At 38.3% G+C, this 22,453-nt stretch overlaps 1 protein-coding gene and 1 non-coding gene across 2 annotated transcripts in view; one reads left to right on the top strand and one right to left on the bottom strand.

The window, feature by feature from the left end:
* LOC122527361 (amyloid beta A4 precursor protein-binding family B member 1-interacting protein) overlaps positions 1-22,453 on the top strand; it is a 223,836-nt gene that overhangs the window by 53,808 nt on the left and 147,575 nt on the right. The gene's annotated exons all lie outside the window — the stretch shown is intronic.
* On the bottom strand, positions 15,019-15,125 carry LOC122527365. Its single transcript, XR_006306330.1, has one exon. It is a non-coding gene; the product is annotated as a U6atac minor spliceosomal RNA (small nuclear RNA).

The following is a 22,453-nucleotide window of genomic DNA, read 5'->3' as shown; positions in this document are numbered from 1 at the left end:
GTATATAATATATAATATATAATAGCCGAATATTCGTAAATTGTTAATTTCAGGAACGTGTTTTTGCATCAGTCAAGTCAAACGTCAAACCATACGTTATTGGTTCAATTTTCTTATCTAATTCACAGCTGCTGCATCTCTTATGTTATCTAGTTCATTATTGTTGCGTCATATTTATATTTTCTGTGTTATTTATAATTTTGCAAATCAGCCCAAAATTCCGCAGTAAGCGAGATGACGAAATTAAAAAAATAGAGATTGATAACATACCTATACAGAGATGACATGGGACACAAATATAGAAAATTATGTCGCAACGAGAAACGTAACGTTTGAATTTGCATTAGAAACTTATTTCTCGAAGCGTTGAATATAGTTAACTGAAGAATCCTGGCAACATTGTGTTCAACGTGTTATTAAGGTTGAAAATAAATTTTTATTCAATAGATCATTTATTGAACGAAATATCGACCCTGTAATTATAAATGTATATCAATAACGGTGTGGTTGGGGATCAGAGTAATCAAATATCAATTGCGTCATTTATACTTATTTTTATTAATTCTTATTGCTTCTCAACATCTAAAAAAATTACATTATTAAATTATTAAACCTGTCTAAAAGTTACCACGTGCATTATTTTCGATTTGGTGCCTTGACTCGTTGCACGAACTGCAGTGAATTCGAACAACGAAGATTCAAGGACAATGGAGGTCCTGCTTTCGGTACTTTCCTTCGCGATGTTCTCCCATTCGAGGGAAATATCAGTTCGTTCGAACGGAGAAGCTCCGACATCGTGAAACTCATCACTCTTTACGACTGACGTTTATTAATAATTCAGAGCCAGCGTAATCTTTATTAAGTTTAATTAAGTTCGTGCAGCAACGTGACAGCGCCCACCGTCTCCTCCCCTCGTGATAAGCCGCGAGCTGATTGATTCACCAGCGAGCCCATTGTGTTATTGCACGACCGTGAGGAAAATAGCAGCGATATTCATTCGAACGCGTTCCCGATTGATCGCGTTTCTCGCTTGCGCCTATCGTCGGATCTCCGGAGAATCATCCAGACCAGCCAGACACGCTGATCAACCTTTGTGTGTCGTGTGACTCACGTGGAAATCGGTCGACGCCCACGCACGCGTATTCTCCGCGAAGTATAATACTTGCGATTTTCCCTGTGCCCTAACATCTACAGCCAGTCGTTCGTGATTCGTTCGAAATCATACAGTATCACGCACGGTATGTCGGAAAAAGAGAAAAAGAAATGGAAAATGTCGCAAATATGCATGGACGTAATGTTTATATTTCGAATGATGTTGACAGTTAGTTTTATTATTTGATTATTCAGACTTACATTGGTGTTAAAACTATGATCAATCAAATGTTAGTGGAACCATAAAGTTAGCACGCGTATCATTTAATGATCAAGAAACTTTTTTCGCCATTTTTGTCTAACATTGCGGACGCGTACGTAAGTTAATGCGTAAAGATTGTCTCGAAGAAGTTAGAGTGCAAAACGAACAGCAAAGTTTATAATAAAGGACATAAACTTTTGTCCGTGTATTTTCTAAAAATTATCCAAATCACTCAAAATACAATGATTGTAAATCTGCAGAATTGTACTTTGAAAAATTCTAAATTGGTCATTTTGACCATTTTGGTAATTCTAGTGTTAAAAATTTTGGCATTAGGCGCCAACAGTAGCCAAACTGTTAATTTCTTCGCACCATTGTAGTGACGAAGCTAATATTGAAAAATTTAGAAATATTGACATTCGCTCGAATTATACGTTTTTACTAAAAAATACCACTAAAAATACAACTGTTAAACATACATAACTAAAAATACCACTAAAAAAATTTAAAAATATCGACATTCACTCGAATTATACGTTTGTACCAAGAAATACCACTAAAAAGTTTAGAAACATCGACATTCACTCGAGTTATACTAATCTGGTCACCACGGTTGCTACCGGCAAATTGAATACCAGTCATCGACGACCTCCGTGACATTCATTCGTGTTAACGATGAATCGATACGTGAAACAGGATACGAGGATACCGCGCGTCGAGTTTTTCTCGAGTTCACTGGCGACAAGAACGCGACACGACGTATCCCCTGAAACGATATGACGTTTTGACGTCATCTCGAGATGGTGGTGCGCGTTACGTGGAACAGTCGGGGCATTCATCGGAGGATTCGTACTAGATCCCCGGTCAGCTTATCGGCGAGGCGAGGCTGAATGGGAATCGTACACGAAAATTCCAAAAGAGTAACGAAGCCGGTACGAACGAAGAAAACACGTGGACCATTGACTGGTGTCGGTGTTGTCGAGCCGCGAACGAATTTCACTAGCACGCGACGAAGTGAGAAAGAGGTCGCTTGAAAGAGTTCAACGACGCGTCGAAATAACGAGGTCCGATGAATGGAGATTTCCATCGGGCTTTGCCCGACGATTTTTCCACGCTGTTTCGACGAAACCTCGCTGGAAACCAGAGGACGGTTGCTTCCTTTTCTTATCCCTCCTTTTATCTTTTGTTCGTGAACCACGAACGGTGGAATTCTGAAGGGAATCGAGCGAAAATCAGTCAACGGAGCGAAGCTTCTCTAGAACCACCAGCTGCGTAATTGTCGAAGAAGCTTTTTCGTAATAATTCGCCATGCTCGATTGATGGCTCCGTTGGTTCAGTAGAATGTATGTATTATACGTGTGTAGAATGTACTAGCCGAGGGATGATCAATTCATATAATTGGAATTCGTCTTAATGGTGAACTCGGTCGGCTGATTCAGTCGGTGGGTCGAGGAATTCATGAGCAGACAGGTGGATTCGGGAATTCGTGATCAGACAAGTGGATCCAGGAATTCGTGACCAGACAGATGGATTCTATTGACAGGAGTTTAAGCCTTAGCATAGTGATGAGATGTGATTATATATTTTACAATTATATCATTATATTATATTAGTAATTATATTACACTAGGTATACTAATTATAACTATAATAACTAATATACTATAATATACCATAGTATACTATATTATACTATACTATAATAATTATAAATTATATTACTATAATATTTAATATGTTATATATTTAGTAATAGTTTAATTTTTTATATATTATGTTATATATTATAGTAATATATTAAATATCTATTTATATTAATATATATTAAATATATATTACTATAATAATTATAAATTACTAGTTAAACTAGAAATTTAATAATTACACTAAACTACATATGTACTCATACTACATAATTATATAATACTATACTAAATATTGAAACGTCCCATGTAATTATCTCGTATTCATCGTAGAAAAAAATGTTTCGAGTAAAATTTAGTTTGTTTCAAGGAAGACATATTTTTATAGTCACAAATTTTGTCCGAGTGGATGTGCTTCTGAGATTTCAAAGTTTTTTAAATATGTATCTTTCTTCAGATGAACATGTAGCCCTTTTTACAACCAATTCATCGACGTTCATGTATATGTATTTGGCGTTTCAAGATTATTCAAGTTCGTTTACTGCCTTTCAAAAGAACTAAAAAAAATGGTAACTTCGAGTGCCAATGCACTGATCTATTCTATCTCTAAAGGATAGTTGCATTCTCTTCAGCGTTTTAAAGTATGTCACATATGACAGAGGTCGTTGAACGGACCACATGTCAATATGAAGAAAAGTGCACAGTTTCATTAAAGAGAAAAAAAAAAAAATTGAAATCTCGAAAGCACTAAGATTCGTCTCGGTTGAAACGAAGCAAATTTTACTCGAAGCATCTTTCTCTGTAACGAACGGTTTAAGAAATAATTGCCTGAAATAAGTGTCTGAAATTTCGAGATCTCTTGTACGCAAAAGGACGGCACTTGAAATCATCCCTGAGTAGACAGCAATTCTCGCAGATGATCTCAGGAAACCAAGAAGAATTTTCCCCTTTGCGAGAAGAATTTCGCGATAAATTCGATTCTTGACGAGAGAGCAGCGAGAGAATTGGGAGAGCGCGGACTGTGAAGCGGAGGCAGCCGGAGCGCGTAAGCTGGAAGCTCGCTCCCCTATCCGTTTCCTTTCGTTCGGTTCGTTTTCTTCGGCCGCGCGGGTCGTCTCGTCTCGTCTCGTCTCGTCTCGTCTCTTACCGCAGCCACCGGCTGCCTGGCCTGTTCTGTTCTTCCTTTTGTGGCGCCTTGGAACGCCATGTTACGCACTTTCGCGATGCGCGCCATGTTCTCGCTCCACGGGAGAATGATCTCGAGAGAGAAAGCCGGCCGAGCGGAATAGACGGCGATGCGCGATAACCGGGATCGACCGGGCAACCTCGGTGAAAAGGAACGAGAGAGGAACGTTGCGACGAACTGCAACCGGAATGCAAAGTGTAGGAGAATAAAGGGGACCGATAAGGAGGTGCACGCGGCTGGAACGTGTAACAAGGACAAGAGATAACGGGATCCGCGCGAGTGAGAAGAGAGAGGGTCGCAGCACAGATTGAAAAAACGTCGCTCCGTCGGTTTGGACCGGACCACGGGCGAAATTTATTTCGTATAACAATTTGCAAATCAATTTTTGAAACAATTTGTCCTTTGATATCTGGCAAATAACGGATTTCAATTAATGAAGCGTAGCTCGTTTGGTCAATTAGAGGAGTTTGAAGTTCTGCGAATGGTAATGGGAAAATAATAAATTGAAGAGAACCGATTATTTGAGAAAAAAAAAAGGTTTATTTGATAGTTGAAAATTTTCCTCTAGAATGACGTTCAAACTGAATATCAATGGAATCGAAATATTCAGATGTAAAAAAGAAAAAAAATTAATGAAAATCAAATATACATTATCAAGTATAATTTATTAGCGTGCGTTATCATGGCAGAAATTTGTCTTAGAATCAAACATTTAATTATAACTTGAGGAAAAGTCGGTTCAACGCAGCGGTAGACTACGCCAAGAAGATGATTGTTTGAAACAAAAAAAACGAATCTGAAAAGCAAATTAATTTTAACATTGGCAAATATCTAGAAAACGATTGATTCAAACGAGGCACACGTATGTATCATTAGCGGATATATATACTCGATAGATACATACTCGACGAATGTACGATTAAATGTCGTTTGATTTGTTCAAATTACTCGTTTCCCTTCGTAATGACTGGCTCGATTCGAGCGAGCGAGCCGGCACTGGCAGCGAGATAAAGAGTGAACGAGATACGGATGACGTTCCTGCGTTCAAAGGGGGCAGACGGAGCCAGCGATGCCAAGTTTGGGACCGTTAACATATTTCCATTCATAACCCTGTTGGCTCAGCTCTGCTCTCCTCTCGTTTCTCTCTTTTCGACGCAGAAGTCAGCGACCGGCGCGCGTAAGGGAGGATCCGCTTGGGGGGCCGGCTTGCTCCTTCGCTTTTAAAAAGCGAAAGAAGAAACGGGAAACGTGTGTACATCCGGTTGATAATCGGCGAGACAGTTTCAGCTTTGAACAAAGATCAGCTACGAGCGGAATAATTACATTCAACACGCTTGAATTAGAGGATCGTTTTTTTTTTTTTTTTTTTTTTAACAAATTCTTTGCACCTTTGTACGTACTTTACCTCGATAATTATTTTGGCACTTTCCTGGCGGGATATTTGAAACGACAGTCACCTGTAGAAAATATTAAAAAATTATTTTTGTCACCAAATTCACTATGATATTGAAGGTTAAATTTTTCTCTTTATAACGATCCCTCGCTATACAATTTTTTTTCAACTTTTCGTTGAACTTGGAGGAATTAGGATTAGAGAACGGAATCTTAGAATTTCTTAAATTTAACATTAATATTACATGTCATTTAACATTAATGTTAAATTTAACATTAAAATCACACGTTATTTAACATTAATATTCAACGTTCGATAAAATGATGAGAAAGATCGTACAAATTTTTCAAAACGATTCTATGTTAAACATCTAGGAAAAAAATTTTCAGTACCTTCATACACGTTCCAAAATTTTTAATTTTCGAGAAAAAAGTATCCTCACTTTCTCCAATCGCTATACCATCTCCAAAAAAAAAAAAAAAAAAATTTACGATTATCGAAATAAACGTTTTACGTTTTAAAATGAGACCAAGTGAATCGTTTATTTTCCCTCTTTTTGCAAAATTATTGCCATGTCACTTTAAACTATCGACATTTATTGTTCATTGTCATTGGTACAGTTATGCTGTTCGCTGTTCTCGCGAATGGCCAATGCAGTTTTCATCGTGAATTTCCTCCTTGCGATTTGTCTGCTTGCCAGAGGATTCTCTCAATCGTTGCGAGATGTTCGTTTCGTGACCGCGTAAAAGGGATTGGACAGGAAGTGTTCCTTCTTTAGATCGATGGTTGGTCGTGTTTGTAGCGACTCGGCTCTCGCATTGTGTTGACAGACGATCGTGTATCGTCTGACAATCGTTCGACGCTAACGCGGATATTATGAACGCTCGGAGGATTCCGAGTGACGCTAACGAATGACTCGGAGGGAAGTCGATACGTCGTAAGTCGTTGCTGAAAACTGAGCTCCGCGTGGACAAATATTTTTGCCAGTCGATCGCGAGGAATTTCGCGCAACAACGATCGCTCATGTGTCACGGATCGTAAACGGTTCTGACAGCGTGTGTGCTCGAGTAATTTAAGCGGAACGTATATCTTCGTATATCTTCGAATATTTTGATCTAATTATAATTATAAAATTAGATCAAACAAGTCTGGTTTTACTGCAACTTGTGCTTGTTTTATTAAGATCAGAGTCAGTTCTATCAGAATTCTGTCATTGAATATATGGTTTTGTCTGCGAACCATTTTGCAACATAACAATGATCTTTAGTTAAAGTTTTTCAAAATTAAAATTTATTAAATTTAATAATTCTCCCAATCAAATATTAAATATTAAATTTTATATTAAATACGAAAATAAATTAATATAAAATGCTATAGGGTATTGTCGTCCCATAAAAAAATTTCAACATTTTTATTGAAATTTTAAATTCATAATTTATATATGAGACAGTATATATTTCATTGATCCTTTCACTCCAGACTCCATTTAAAAATCAATTGATTGTGCTACCTTTGCACAGTTAGTTATACTGCAGCCATTAAATTATTCATTGGGCAGATTGACTTAAAATTATTTTCAATAAGACATGTTTTTGATAAACAGNCACACACACACACACACACACACATATATATATATATATATATATATATATATATATATATATATATATATATATTTAATTATTAATATATTATACATATATTTATTACTAATTTAATCGTTACATCTTCTTTTAAAGCAATTATAAGTCAAATTTTACTGTAATTCGTACTTATTTCATTGGATTTATCACAAAAATCGGAGTCAATTGAAACAAAGAAAAAAACCTGAAATACCAGCTCGTGAAACAATTGAACGGTATCCTAGACACGATAACCCAGATCGTTGAAAATCTTGATACAGAGGTTGCTCTCTCTTCTCGAGCGAGATTTTCAATTCTCGAAAATTCGGTCGAGCCCCACTCGATTAGCTATTCGAGCGTCGGCGTTGCGCATAAAGGGGCAAGTGATCGTCTCGAAGTAAATCGTCGGTGATCGTTCGATCGTCGGTCGTACGAACGGTAGCTGCTGGAAGGTGGCACCAAGTCGGAGGGTGTATTATTATTCAGTATCGCCACGGGCAACGACAGTGCACGCGGTTTATCGAGCGGCCAGCTCGTCCGAGTACCGTTCTTGCGCGCCGCTTCCCATCTCGGGCCGAGGAAATGGCCTTACCAAATGGCCCCGGCTCGCTTTCGAGAGACTCGTTTCGCTTTTAGCGAGACTCGTTCGACCAGCCACTCGCCGGGACATTGTTGTTGCTACTTATTGAGACGTTGACACTCGCCACGTGGGCGAAATTGGAAATCGTGTGATATCCCAAGTCGTAGACCGTGATCGTTTTCATCGATACGTTTATTTATGACAGTACCGTGGCTTTTTACCGTGGAGAAATTATATGGTTCATAGTTACGAATAGATGATCGGGGGTCACACTGTACGAAATTTATTTTTACAAAATTTACGGATACAAGATGGTGACGATCTGTTTAACTGATTACCTGTGGCTGAGTTAAATTTTATTCACTTCGTGTCAGAGTATATTTGACACAAAATGTCCAGTTATGTTTTTTTTTAAAAGTATAATCGAAACTGGAGAATGAGCTTGAACATAAAATTGTGGAAAGAGTCTAGTTAATTTAAAACGACTGCGTTATTTCTTCATACAGAAAACAACTATAACATGAAATATGAAAAACGAGCGTTGAACCGAGTTGAACGCTAGCGAAAATTGAATTACGAAATTACGATGATCTGATATTACGGTGACCAAATGTATTTTATATATCGATAGATCGGCAGATCTTCGTGCAAATTCAAATTCGCCCCCCGAACGCGAGTAAAGAAACAGAACGTAGTCAGTGACTTTCTCCCTCTCTCGCCAGCTTTATTTCCAACTTCGGTCTCGCTGGAAATCCCGCTTGAACGCTGTGCGTCGGAAGAGATTATGAAAAATAAATTAATTCAAGGCAGGGACTCGTAAAGTCGCGGAGCTTGCCGAACACCGTACCGTTATAACCACCCACCGTGAGCCTCGATTCTCTCGTTCTTGTCGTGTTTCATCGGGCAGAACTTTCACCCGGAACCTCGCGATAGCTCGCACGGACCGCGAGACGGTCTTCTCTCCCCGAGAAAGTTGTCACACGCGTGATTCATCGAACACCCTTTGACAGGGAGAAACCGAGTCCCATGTGTTTTCATCTCGTTCGTTCTTGTTTTTTCCCCGGGTCGGTCTTCGCGCACTGCCATCCGGCTCGGTGTGGTCTTCCATCAGGGGAGCTAAAGTAAATTGCACCGTACTAAGGTGAGGATCGATCGAATCAGGGCGTTGCACGGAGCGAAGAAACTGCGTGAGTCGGGGAAACAGCTCGTCGGGGGTTGTTGCATCCCCTCGAGAAACGTATCGAGATTAGTTTAGAAGCTTGTTGCCGTTCCTCCTCCACTTTTCCTGAGGGCTTTCTTCCCAGATTTTCGTTCCAGATTCTGCTTCCATTGCTCTCCTATTTCTTCTATCTTCTACCTTATTTTTGCTCGCTCGCACGGCTCGCGCGATTTTGCTCGCTGCAAATTTCGGTAAACAGATGCTTTCTATTGTCAGGGTTAACGAGAAATTAAAAAATGAAACAAATTGGGCAGTTCCATATGCTGAATTTTTTTTCGTTTTTTTTTTTTCCCTCTTTCAATGACGATAAATTGAGCACAAGAATTAATTGAATATTCTTTGACGCGATGAAATAGGCGTGTGCCCCCTAAGAGAGGTTTCCACAAATTTTTATTTGGTAGTCGGTGCTTCTAAACGAAATTGAATATACCGTGAAAGAGGAACGTCCGGAGGTAGAATGTTCGAGATAACTGTGCACAGAATTAAGAGGGTTAAGGGATAATGCAGCCAGACCACTGGAGAGTTAAAAGCGACGATGATTTGATCGTAATCTGAAAGCCTAAATTTAATAAAAATACCTCCCCAAAAAAAATTACTTTTTACATATAAAACTTTATTGAAGCGTTAAGATTTATTTATGCAAATTTCTATTTTTCATAATTTTTTAACTTATTTTGTATAAGCATCTAAATATTTTAATAATTGGATATTATACGAGATATTATTTACATTACACTACGCATATAATTATTATATATATATTTTTTTACATGTATAGGATATTATTTATTATAATTATTATACATAAATTTAATACAAATACCTCCTCAAATAAATTACTTTTTATATATAAAACTTTATTGAAGTGTTAGGATTTATTTATGCAAATTTCTATTTTTCATGATTTTTAATTTATTTTGTATAAGCTATACTTTTGTAAAACTTTTGTAAAACTATATTGAAGTGTTAGGATTTATTTATGCAAATTTCTATTCTTCATAATTTTTAACTTATTTCGTACAAGCAACTAAGTATTTTAATAATTGAGTATTATATACGATATATTATTTACATTATACTACGCACATAATTATTATACATAGATATTATATACGTAGCATATCCTTGCAACGTGAATCGATACAAAAGCTCATCTTCTCGTTCACCAGACAATTCGCGCAACGCTAATTATTAAACTTTGCATCCTCCCCGGTTCTCGTGTCCATATTTCACAAGTCCGTAATCCGCGAAGAAGTCTAAGCCGTTGTATCACTTTCATCCTTCGTCTTGAACGTTTTCGTGAAGGGACGCCTCTCGTAATTCACCCACTCCGCTTCCTTAGGCAAGATACTGCTAAACCGAGGACAAACAAGCTGAAAATCCTCCTGCTGGACGCGATTCAGACAGCTTGTTTGCACGATATCTCGTCCGATGCTCCTCGATAACGTCCTCCGGCTGAAGGGAAGCTCTGCTAACCAGCTAGATTATCGTTGCAACCTAGATCGATTTACTGCAGGAACGATCGTTCGATAAAACGGTACTCTTTGTAAATTTGCAGGTCTGGTTAATACGCTAGAAACGTTAATTTTCTCGGAGAACTAGGTTTCCTGTGGAAAATACGTACTTGTGGTCTGTCGGGGAAAAATATTAGAAAAGAGTCTTACAAATATTATCATTTTGAATGAGTTTAAGTTTTCTCTGCAAGTTACTGTTATTTAAAAAAGAAGAAGAGAGAAAAAGAGAACTTCGATATCAGTGAGTCGTCTCGCGTGTTTAAAAGGATTTCAGTGTTCGAGAATACCACCGCCAGCTCGGCGTGCGCGTGCAATTCAATCTACAGGGCATCGTGAATGCATACACACACGGATGCTGAGATCGATAGGAATCGATACCAACTGACTTTATTTGCTGGTCGAAGGCAGGCAGGCAGGCAAGTAGGCGATCGTGCACGCACACGCACCGTTGAATGCCTTCCTCGATCGATCTCGCGTCAATTCGTTGGCATCAGGATCGGATTACTTTACCAGGACACTGAACGCGAATACGGTGATCCAAGGAAGTGGAATCCTTGTAAACATCTCTTGTCTCGTAAAGAACGCCTCGACGAGATTCGATCTTGCATCGAACATTCGAAAGGAATTGTCGACAGATTTTGAAACTTTTAATGTCTCTGAGATCCTCGGCTTTTTTAATGCAAATTGATTTACAATAACAAATTCACTTACCGAGAGACTAGAGAAGGGGATTATTTACACACCGAGCGCAAATGTGTAGTTTAACTTCAGAAACAAAATTACCAGCGCAAGAAGTCAGACGGAGGAAAGCAAGTACCAAAGCAGGAAAGCAAATTTGCCAAAGGACTTCATTCGGTCTAACCTCTCGACTGCAGTCGTATCTCTCGATAACTTGCGCCCCGTCACGGGCAAGTGCTCGTCAAAGCGAGCTCGACGTTAACAGCGATCGATGGCTGTCGTCTCGTTGATCCGGCATCGATGGATTTCGAGTTTGCGGTCTACGGATCTCGTGTGTGCACGACACATTAGAAACGCGGCCGGAAGATCGAAACCGATCGGTTTGCTACTCCCTGGTCGGAGACTCGGTCACGGGAGAAATCATTGGTCTTTGATTTTCTGCCGTGTTTATTAGATTAGACCGTATTCCTCGATTTAACCGAGCGAATCAATCGTTCTCCTTTTCCATTCTGCGTCACAGTTCAAAGTTTCTTTCTTCTTCTCTTTTTTTTTTCTTTTTTGTCTTTTTTGTCTTTTCGTCACTGTCAGAGGCGCTACGGCGGCCATTTTGTGGCAACGAAAGCGCTGGAAATGGCGGAATCCCGAGGAATTTCGATCGGATAATCTCGACTCGTTTATTAGATACCGTATTTTTATTTAACCGTATTTTTTATTTAACCGAGTGAATCAATCATTCTTCATTTTTATTCTACGTGACAGTTCAAAGTTTCTTTCTTCTTCTTTTTTTTTTTCTCTGTCTTTTGTGAGAGGCGCTACGACGGCCATTTTGTGGCAACGAAAGCGCTGGAAATGGCGGAATCCCGAGGAATTTCGACCGGATAATCTCGACTCGTTTATTAGATTGATCGTATTTTTATTTAACCGTATTTCTATTTAACCGAGTGAATCAATCATTCTCCATTTTTATTTTACGTGACAGTTCAAAGTTTCTTTCTTTTTCTCTTTTTTTTCTTTTTTCTTTCTTTTTGTCACTGTGAGAGGCGCTATGACGGCCATTTTGTGGCAACGAAAGCGTTGGAAATGGCGGAATCCCGTGGAATTTCGACCGGATAATCTCGACTCGTTTATTAAATTAACCGTATTTTTTATTTATTTAACCGAGCGAATCAATCGTTTTCCTCTTTCATCCTACGTGGCTGTTCAAAGTTTCTTTCTTCTTCTCTTCTTTTTTTTTTTTTTCTCTTTTTGTTACTGTGAGAGGCGTTACGGCGGCCATTTTGTAGCAACGAAAGTTCTGGAAATGGCGGAATTTCGACCGGATAATCTCGACATCGACCGTGACCGTGGTGTCTCGAGCGTTTTTCACTCGGCAGATCAATTTCTCGCGAGTAACTCTTCGATGAAACGGGATACGTGCCACTGGCGTGCCGTGTAAATTGGCGGCTTCACGCACGATCAAGTTTCGCGAGCAGCGATGAAACACATGTCGAGCAAACGATCCCGCGCTACTGGGGGATCGTTAATGTAGAAATTACGGTGTTCTGTGTGATTGTTCGACACAGTTGTTCGTGGAGAATTAATCTTACACGAAGTATTTTGAAATTGAACCTGACTCGTGCCGCTAAAGTCAAAGTTTCAGTTTTATCTTCCGCTGAATAAAAGAAGTAACAAATAGAACGTAAATCGTAGAATTGACGTTTCGAAACCTGGAAACAAAAGGGGGAGGAAATCGCTGTGTAATACATTTCGAGAAAGAAACGCGAAACTGAATTAAAAAGCAGCTTCACTCGGTATTATCGCTGGACAATGGCAAATGTTCCTGCGTGTTTCAGCCGTGTTTCACGCTGCGAGAATGTAAAATTTTTGTTTCGCGTCGCCAGAACGCTTTTACAAACATTCGTGTTTTAACATCCGAAGCGCCGCTCTTGAAGCGTTTTATTTCGGTATGAACCGTGGCGAAAATAGCCCTCGGAAATCTCATTTCGACGCGAATGTCATTCACTACGTTGGAAAACACATTCGAGATACAAGCGACTATGAGACAGAAAATCTCGATGACGCACGCCCCGTGTTTTTACGCTGCGTGAAACGGAACGATGCGTTGTTTCGGTTTTTAACAAACGAGCTACACGCCGTTTCACTCTGTCGTAGGAAACGTCTTTGTTCAGCTGGCTGGACAAAGTAGTCGCAAGTGGACGAAATTTTTTCTCAAAAATGCAATTCTTATTGTCACGATCATCGTCGTTACCATTCTACGATACAACGAACGAACGATAAATTGTAATTGCGAGTGATTATAAACGTTTGTGATTCGATCGTTAGAACATCAACAGATTCGATACCAAACTCGCGAAATTATTGTATTTCGATTTCATAACCATAGTTTGTATATAGTACTACCCCGTATTCTCGATACGTTGTGTCGTTTTTTAAACAAACCAGTTACATGCCGTTTTATTTATCCTTGTCGTGAAAAATGGTTTCGCTCAGCTGGCTGAGAGAGCGATCGCGGACGAACGAAATCGTTTCTTAAAAATAAAATTTATTTCCATTGTATGCCATAGGATTGTCGTCGTTTACGTCGCCGTTGCAACGAACAAAACGATAAATTTACCGCGAGTGGTGACTACAATCGAAACGTTTGCGACTCGATTATTAGAACATCGGCAGAAATTATTGTAATCGGTATTATTGTGTTTCGTTTCCATAACCCATAGTCTGGTTACGTAGAAGCGCCACACAGAACAACAGAGGGAGCCATTAAATTGTATTTCAGCGCACTGTTATGCCTGGGAGGCACGTTTCAACCAGAAAGCTGTTCATATCGCGTACCTGAAAGGCACATCGACCGCAAAGCGCCACCCGTCCCTCGCCTCGCGTTAAATTAACCTCTCCGCATATGATTTTTCCCTTTGAAGATCCGTCATTCCGTTTGATGGACGACGCTTCGTCGTACAAACTTCGGAAAAATCCGAACGAAAAAGAAAAAGACGATGCGTCCCCATTCTGTTTGCCGATACACGTTTTATCTTTTACACCGCGTTCTCCTCTTGCTCGATGTAAAACACTCCGCGCGCGCGGATATACTTTCACACACGTTGTAGTAAAAGATTTTGTAAAACGCATGAAATAAGTTTGCGCGCGCGCTCGACAAAAGCACCAAGTATTTACGACGATCGGAATATCGATGTCCTCCGATGATAGCTTCCTAAGAATCCTATTTCTTCGAAAGACGAAGACGCGTTATGCAACGAGGAACGTGTCTGCCACGTAGCGAACGCGAGGAGCAAACTCTCTCCCCGCTGCCAGGTCGTTGCATTATTAATCGAGCAATCGATATCTCCGGTCTATGTTCCCTGCCTCTATCTATGCCTCGCGCGTTCCTCATCCAATGGTTTCGAACGATAAAACCTTGCAAGGACGCGCAGCGCATTCTTTCCTTTCGCTGCGCTCCGATCGCTTCCTGTTCAATGGCCACTCGACGTCGCCTCGACTTTTTCTGCAAAATTCTTCGCGCATAACTGGGTTAATTTCAGAACGAGGACGTCGGCTATGACGTGCTGCGCGGCGGCCATACATTATAATTATAACCGACGTTTCGGAAAATCGATGATACTGAAGCTGTTACAATTACGCGGCAATGAATCTGGGCTCGTTTCAAAGCGCGGCGCTTGCAGTTTCATTTTTATGAATGCATTTTTCGCGAGAACGTTTCGAAAATGTTGTAAATTCCGCTCTTGGGAATGTTGTAAGGTTTCTCAGAACATTGAAAAATTCTTTTCGTAACTGAATCTACTGTACGGTTGAAGAATGAAGTTTCTGATTTAAAAATTTGGTAATCGTCACCTTGAGCGAAAGACGACAGTGCCTTATATATTTATGTGTGTTTCATCTTGGTCTAGGGGACTAAATATCTCTCTTTTCATACTACATACTGCGTAATTTAAAACTAACCTAAACCTAACCCTCTAAAATTTGCTGTATTTGATTTCTTTTCGCCAGTCATCGAACTTTGAGTAAAATAGAATAGTAGAATTAAACGATAAGAATTGAAGAAATTCCAAGACTTTGTCAAATTTTCGTTGTTTTCGAATATATCTTAAATTCAATGAGAACTTGACAAAAAGAAATTACACAGTAGAGAGTCCACTGCAAAGCTACAATTTTCAAATCCATCGTGACGGGATTCAGTGGTGAAGCAGATTTTTAAATATTTGATGGAGAAACAGTACCTCTACTTTCTCACTTACTGCGTGGAAACACATTTTTGTGAAAAAATTAATCCAGAACTGCAAAAGTAGAAGCTTCGTACATCACCGATTTTTTTTTTTAATTCATTGTACCTAAATTCGTGGTTGTTTCTTGTTTCTTTAGAGTTTTTTTTTTTTTTCTAAATATTCGTGTATTGCAAAGTAACTTTTTTTTTTTACATTCTAACAAGGATCAAAGAATATCCTGTCTGACTCATTTCGTTTTAATTTTATCATTCAAGACCTGACCAAGCCACTTCTACATATTTTTCTACATACAGATCAAACGACCAGAAATTGTAAAAATCGTATCTCGACGTATTTCGTGTCTCGAAAGTCGTAAAGTTTGCACGTTCGCTCGACGCACGTTGATTATTCCGCCGTGTCGATAAAATAGCCGATCACTCGGTGCATCCGTTCCGTGACATCGGGCGACGATAAAACCTTGCAAAGACACCTACAGCAACTCGCAATAAACTCGTTTCTCTCATTCCTCTGTTTGCTGCCTAGTAATTACCAACGTCCTGCGAAGCTGTTCCACGCTCGTCCATGGGGGCGCAATATAGCGTTTCGTTTGATGGCAAGTCGCGTAAAGCTTCCTCTGCAAACGCGGTCAATATCCAACATTTACGCTTCCGACGTAGCGCGAGTGCTCCGTACATATTTTCATCGTGTGTATTAGGGGTATCCATAAGTAACATCGTTTCTTGATATCACGTATAAAATTTTATTTCATTTTATCTAAGAGTTAATACAGTTTTCATCTGTAATATAATCTCCATCGTTATTGACAATCTCCTCTGTCTCTCTGAAAAATTTTCTATTTCCTTTTTGTAAAATGAAAGTGATTTCAAAGTAAAAACAAACAGGTCGAGAAGATAGATAACCTGAACTTAACCTAAATCAACGCCGTGGAATTTATGTGGAATTTATCCACACTTTGCTCTTCCATTCTTACGGGGTTCATTCAGGTTTTTTTTTTTTCAAAATTTAACAATAAGCACGCTAAATGTCAATATATTTAGAATACAACTAGATTATAGATTGTGTTGTGATAAGTTAAATTACTGTCACTAGATGGCAATGTTTGTTAAATTTGAAAAAAAATTACTTATGGGTACCCCTGATATTTCCTTTCAGTTTTTGAAATTCCATTTAGAAATTCCTCTCGCTTTCGTAACGTTCTTTCACAGAGTGATTACGTTAATCGTTCTCTTTTGTCAAGCTTATTATCTTGCTAAGTAGATATTTGCGTTTTCCACTGGTTATAACTACTTCTCGTATCTTTCATCCACGCGATCGAATCAATTGCGCAACGTCTAATCGGGCATTGTTTGAAATTAATGTAAGCATCCTACGCGGTCGTTGTTCGTTTCAAAACGCGAAACGTGTCTTGGAAAACGGTCACGGAGAACGATATGTATGGTGAAGAAGCGATTTTCAAGCCAGACGAGTCAGTTAATTGTCGTGACTCGTCGTTAACTGACAAAAAATAGAAAGAAACAATTCGTATAATTCTTCGTAAAAATTTCGTAGATTTAAAACGAGAATTTACGTAATCTTCTTTTGGAAGATTGTTTTTCCCTTTGAATTGCAATATTCTTTTATACGCGTCAATCGAGCAATGCGTTAATACAAAACGAGAACGATACCATGAAGCTTTGGCTAGAAATTCTATCGATAAGATCGATGACAAATACACGAGTACCAATAAAAGATTCACACACCTAGTTGAAAGAAACAATTCGTGCAATTCTTCGCAAAAATTTCGTACATTTGAAACGAGAGTAATTCTCGAGAATTTACGTAACTTTGGAAGATCGTTTTTCTCTTTGAATTGCAATACCTTTTCATCCACGTTTGGTGTGTCAGTTCGAGCCAAACGTTTGTAATACAAAACGAGAACGATACCATGAAGCTTTGGCTAGAAATTCTGTCGATAAGATCGATGACAAATACACGAGTAAAAGATTCACACACCTAGTTGAAAGAAACAATTCGTGCAATTCTTCGTAAAAATTTCGTACATTTGAAACGAGAGTAATTCTCGAGAATTTACGCAACTTTGGAGGATTGTTTTTCTCTTTGAGTTGCAATACTTTTTCATCCACGTTTGATGTGTCAATTCGAGCCAAACGTTAATAATACAAAACGAGAACGATACCATGAAGCTTTGGGTAGAAATTCTGTCGATAAGATCGATGACAAATACACGAGTAAAAGATTCACACACCTAGTTGAAAGAAACAATTCGTGCAATTCTTCGTAAAAATTTCGTACATTTGAAACGAGAGTAATTCTCGAGAATTTACGCAACTTTGGAGGATCGTTTTTCTCTTTGAGTTGCAATACTTTTTCATCCACGTTTGGTGTGTCAATTCGAGCCAAACGTTAATAATACAAAACAAGAACGATATCATGAAGCTTTGGGTAGAAATTCTGTCGATAAGATCGATGACAAATACACGAGTAAAAGATTCACACACCTAGTTGAAAGAAACAATTCGTGCAATTCTTCGTAAAAATTTCGTACATTTGAAACGAGAGTAATTCTCGAGAATTTACGCAACTTTGGAGGATCGTTTTTCTCTTTGAGTTGCAATACTTTTTCATCCACGTTTGGTGTGTCAATTCGAGCCAAACGTTAATAATACAAAACAAGAACGATATCATGAAGCTTTGGGTAGAAATTCTGTCGATAAGATCGATGACAAATACACGAGTAAAAGATTCACACACCTAGTTGAAAGAAACAATTCGTGCAATTCTTCGTAAAAATTTCNGTACATTTGAAACGAGAGTAATTCTCGAGAATTTACGCAACTTTGGAGGATCGTTTTTCTCTTTGAGTTGCAATACTTTTTCATCCACGTTTGGTGTGTCAATTCGAGCCAAACGTTAATAATACAAAACGAGAACGATATCATGAAGCTTTGGCTAGAAATTCTGTCGATAAGATCGATGACAAATACACGAGTCGTACCCGGTAAAAAATTCATACACCCAGCAGAGGTAGTTAACTCATCGATCGACAACCCTGAACCAGTTTCAGCTTCAACCGGTGAGCCAATCGACGGTTTCAACGCCGTCGTGACGATGGTAGAGCCGGACGAAAGGGACCGCTTCATTGTTTTCCCATAATGGCATCGAAGCCATGATAATTGTCGCAGAGGCGTGCGTGGCGTTGGCCGAGCCGTGAGTCGAATTAACGTCGCGACGTCGATCCAGCTGCAGCCGGCGATCGCGCTGAATCTGAAACGATCGGTTTCTGGCGGCGTACGTGCGCGAAATAGGAGTTGCCTTTTATCGGAGGCGTGAACCGTGAACAAGTAACAAGTTAATCTTGTTTAATTGGCCCGTCTACGCGTTCCTATTAATTCCACCCGGGTCTGGTGGATCTCATTTTCCGCCGATTCGTGGAAATTGCCGCCCGATCGTTTATCATCGTCAACAAATAATATTGACAAAAAATTTAACAATTGTTTGGATGCAAATGATCCAATGAGACGGAGAGGAGGTGAAAATTTAACAAAAATTTATCTCATCTGTTAGGCATCTTTGCAAGTACTTCACGTTGAATATTTTATACCGGGTGCTCCCGAAATCGTCGAAATAAACCAAAAATGAAAGAATAGAATATTTCCACGCTACGCTTCGTTCTCAAGGAAATGAAAATTTGATCAGGTACGATTGAGTTTAGCCAATTCCAGACACGGCAGGAAATAATGATTAAGAAATCATTCTAGGTAAAATAAGTAAGAAACGCAGAGTAAAATTTGTTTGCAAGATGTTTCATTTTCGAGAAAATCGAGAAACTTGAAAATTTACCAACGAGACAACTTCTAACGAAACATATTGAAAAAATTTTATTCTGCATCTTTTTTACTTATCTATGAATATAGGATATTCTTCTATTAATTATTCTTTTCAGTTACACATCCAGATTTAGTGAAATTCAAGTATTTAGTTTAATAATAATTATCTAGTAGTTAAATTTAACCCAGTAATTACAATCTAATTAAATAATACAATATAATATAATTAAATTTTTGAGCTCGATTTTTTTCGAAAACAAAGCCATCAAAATCAAAGAAATTTATTCTTCCTTTCTCGCTTAATTTTTCTCACGTGGAACCACCTCCTGTTGTACCACAATTTCAGGAACACCCTGTACGTCGTCGCGTAACACAGTCGTACGTTACACGCTTAATTGCGTTGAAATTTCCCGACTAAATTGAACGATCCTTGCGATTTATCCGGGAATCGCCGTGTAATTTCATCGTTCCGTTTCTTCTCGACAAAGAAAAGGAAACGTTCGTGATATACAACCAGCGAATTAAATTTTACTACAGCTTGCAATTTGCCTCGCGCGACCGTCGTACTTATTTATGAGTCTCGCGAAGGCCCCCGCTTGAAATACGACCGTGTTATCGTGGATCCCCATCGAATATCGGACGACACAATGTTGCATAAAATGCTTAATGGCGCAGAGTCACGAGAATTTTTTTCTTTTTTTATTAAGGCTGCTTGTAACGCAACTTCATTAGTCGAAGATGACGTGTTTATTAGCGAAGAATAACCCGCGTTTCGATCGGAGTGGCGTGCACGCTTGGATCGTACGGGTTTCATTCACAGGCTGTTGTCATCGCCGCGTTTGAACGTAGCAAGGGCAGTGAAATATTCAGTGAACAGGTCGAAAGGGAAAAGTCGGCCGAACGGAGACTTCTTCATGCTTGGCAGACGCAGTCAATCGATCGCCATGAACGACCATTGACGCGCTAAATTCAATTTTTTCCGTCGGATTTATAAACCGTTCCACTGTGATCCAGCTATTATTACACCTTGTTGTTCCCGACAACACGGCAGAGAAAAAATATTTATAAAACCATTTATATTACACAGTCGCAACGTTAACGTGAGATCTGGCACGTCCAATCGAAGTAATGAGCTCGGGGCATGAAACAGTTAAATATCATTAATCTTTCGCTTTAGTTAGTTAGTTTCAATCAAATTGCAATCAGCGAAACATCTGCAATTGATATCGTAGCTGTCGCTCAGATCAGCTGACAGAGACTCGACGCTCAGTTTTTATTCACTAGCCGTTCCACTGCTGTTGAATACAAGAAAACTACTTCACTTTAAAGCACAGCTTCTCAAAGCTACATCGCGATCCCAGAAATTTTAGGAAATGCTAAAAAATTAGTATGAATATTTGGCTCTGTTTTTAATAAATTATGATATATATTAATATATATATATATATTTATTTATTTATTTAATATATTAAATATATAATATTAAATATTATAATTAATTATAATAATATTATAATATTAAATATTAAATATTAAACATAATATTATATATATATATATATTAAATTTAAAAAATTATCATTAATGATAAAATTATATTCGTATATGTGTATCAAAGAATTGTTTTCGAATAAATTTTCTTCGTGATTCATTATCAGTAACTGTTTTAATTTCTGGTTTATACTCAGGCCAAGTGAAAAATTTATATATATATATATTTATCGATGACACACTTGCACGTATGTTCAAGAAAACGAGTCATCTCCGATTTTCTTTCTAGTTGGTATTACATAAATAACCGTCCGTCGCAAGGCTTCTTCGTAAACTTCTCCATGATTTAATGTTATTGACGCTTCGAGCGTTCATTATGCTGTATATAGTCACGCGTAGACTGTGTTGCTCAATCGCGTGATTCATTCGATTATCGAAAACAGAATCGTTAAGAATCGCAACTGAATAGAATCTCTGATCGTGAATTTACACGCTTTGATTGTACAGATGAAACTGCACGTTATCTGTTTCGCACAACGGAGAAATATTTTCGAAACATCTTCACTTTGTTTTTGCCATTCTGAGTGGTACACGATTAAAGATCAGATTGTTGTGTGCTGAATCATCTACAGATGCATGATGACTGATGTGAAAGAAGTCGAATGTCAATGCCAGAGTGTCAGCTGCTAGATGAAAAGCAAAAAGCTGCGAACAGATTAAAATGCCTGATATCATATGAAGAATTAACCGCACGTGACATTAGACATTATACGAAAAGGCGTATGAAAATGCGTTACGTTTCAAGATTAGTACAGATTAGATTCGATTAGTACAGAATTGTTACAGACGTCTAAGATCATCTAAACGATCATACTAAACATTGAAATAGCAAGTAAATATAAATATATTTATATTTCCTCATTCACGAATGATTAATAATTAAATATCAACCTTTAACGCTCGATTGTCTCTTGTAACGAGACATCATATACCTCAATAATTTAAAATAAAATTTATTATTAATAAAGTAATTTAAAAGAAAATCTATTATTAATAAAATAAATTAAAATAAAATTTATTATTAATAAAGTAATTTAAAATAAAATCTATTATTGATAAAATAATTTAAAATAAAATCTATTATTAATAAAATAATTTAAAATAAAATTTATTATTAACAAAATTCTACTAGTGTTAGTAAATTCAAGTTTGTCGAAAGAAGAAGCCGCACAACTTTTTTTAATCCACGAATATTTGGACTTACTGGTTTGTTCCGTTGCTGCAGAAAGGGGTAATTAACGTTCGATTTAAAGGCAGCCGTGCTCGAAAGCGATGGCATGTGGCGAAACATCAATAACGACGAATATCGGTAACCAATTGAAATTCTCTCGGACGATTGTCCGCTTAACAGTTTTGTTTACGTAACGCGGAAAATTTCAGAGACAAAAGCGAGCGAGCGAGTCGCTGAAAGCTGGCTGGCAGTAAGCAAAGGCGACCAAACCGGAATCACAATGACCGCGGATCGTCTTCGTGAATTACGTCAGATCCATTTGTCATTCGCGTCGCAAGCGGATCCCGTAGACGCGCGGATCGTTTGGTGGTATTCCGAATGTAATTGCGGAACAGCACGGCGAAATCCAATAAATTCCGGTTTGGATCGAGCCGTTTTTCTTCTTCTTTTCTTTTCTTTTTTTTTTTTTTTTTT

Source organism: Frieseomelitta varia, unplaced genomic scaffold (genome assembly GCF_011392965.1).
Source record: "Frieseomelitta varia isolate USP_RPSP 00005682 unplaced genomic scaffold, Fvar_1.2 scaffold_215, whole genome shotgun sequence".
In the NCBI taxonomy this organism is placed as follows: domain Eukaryota; kingdom Metazoa; phylum Arthropoda; class Insecta; order Hymenoptera; family Apidae; genus Frieseomelitta; species Frieseomelitta varia.
This window is presented reverse-complemented; position numbering and strand designations above follow the sequence as displayed.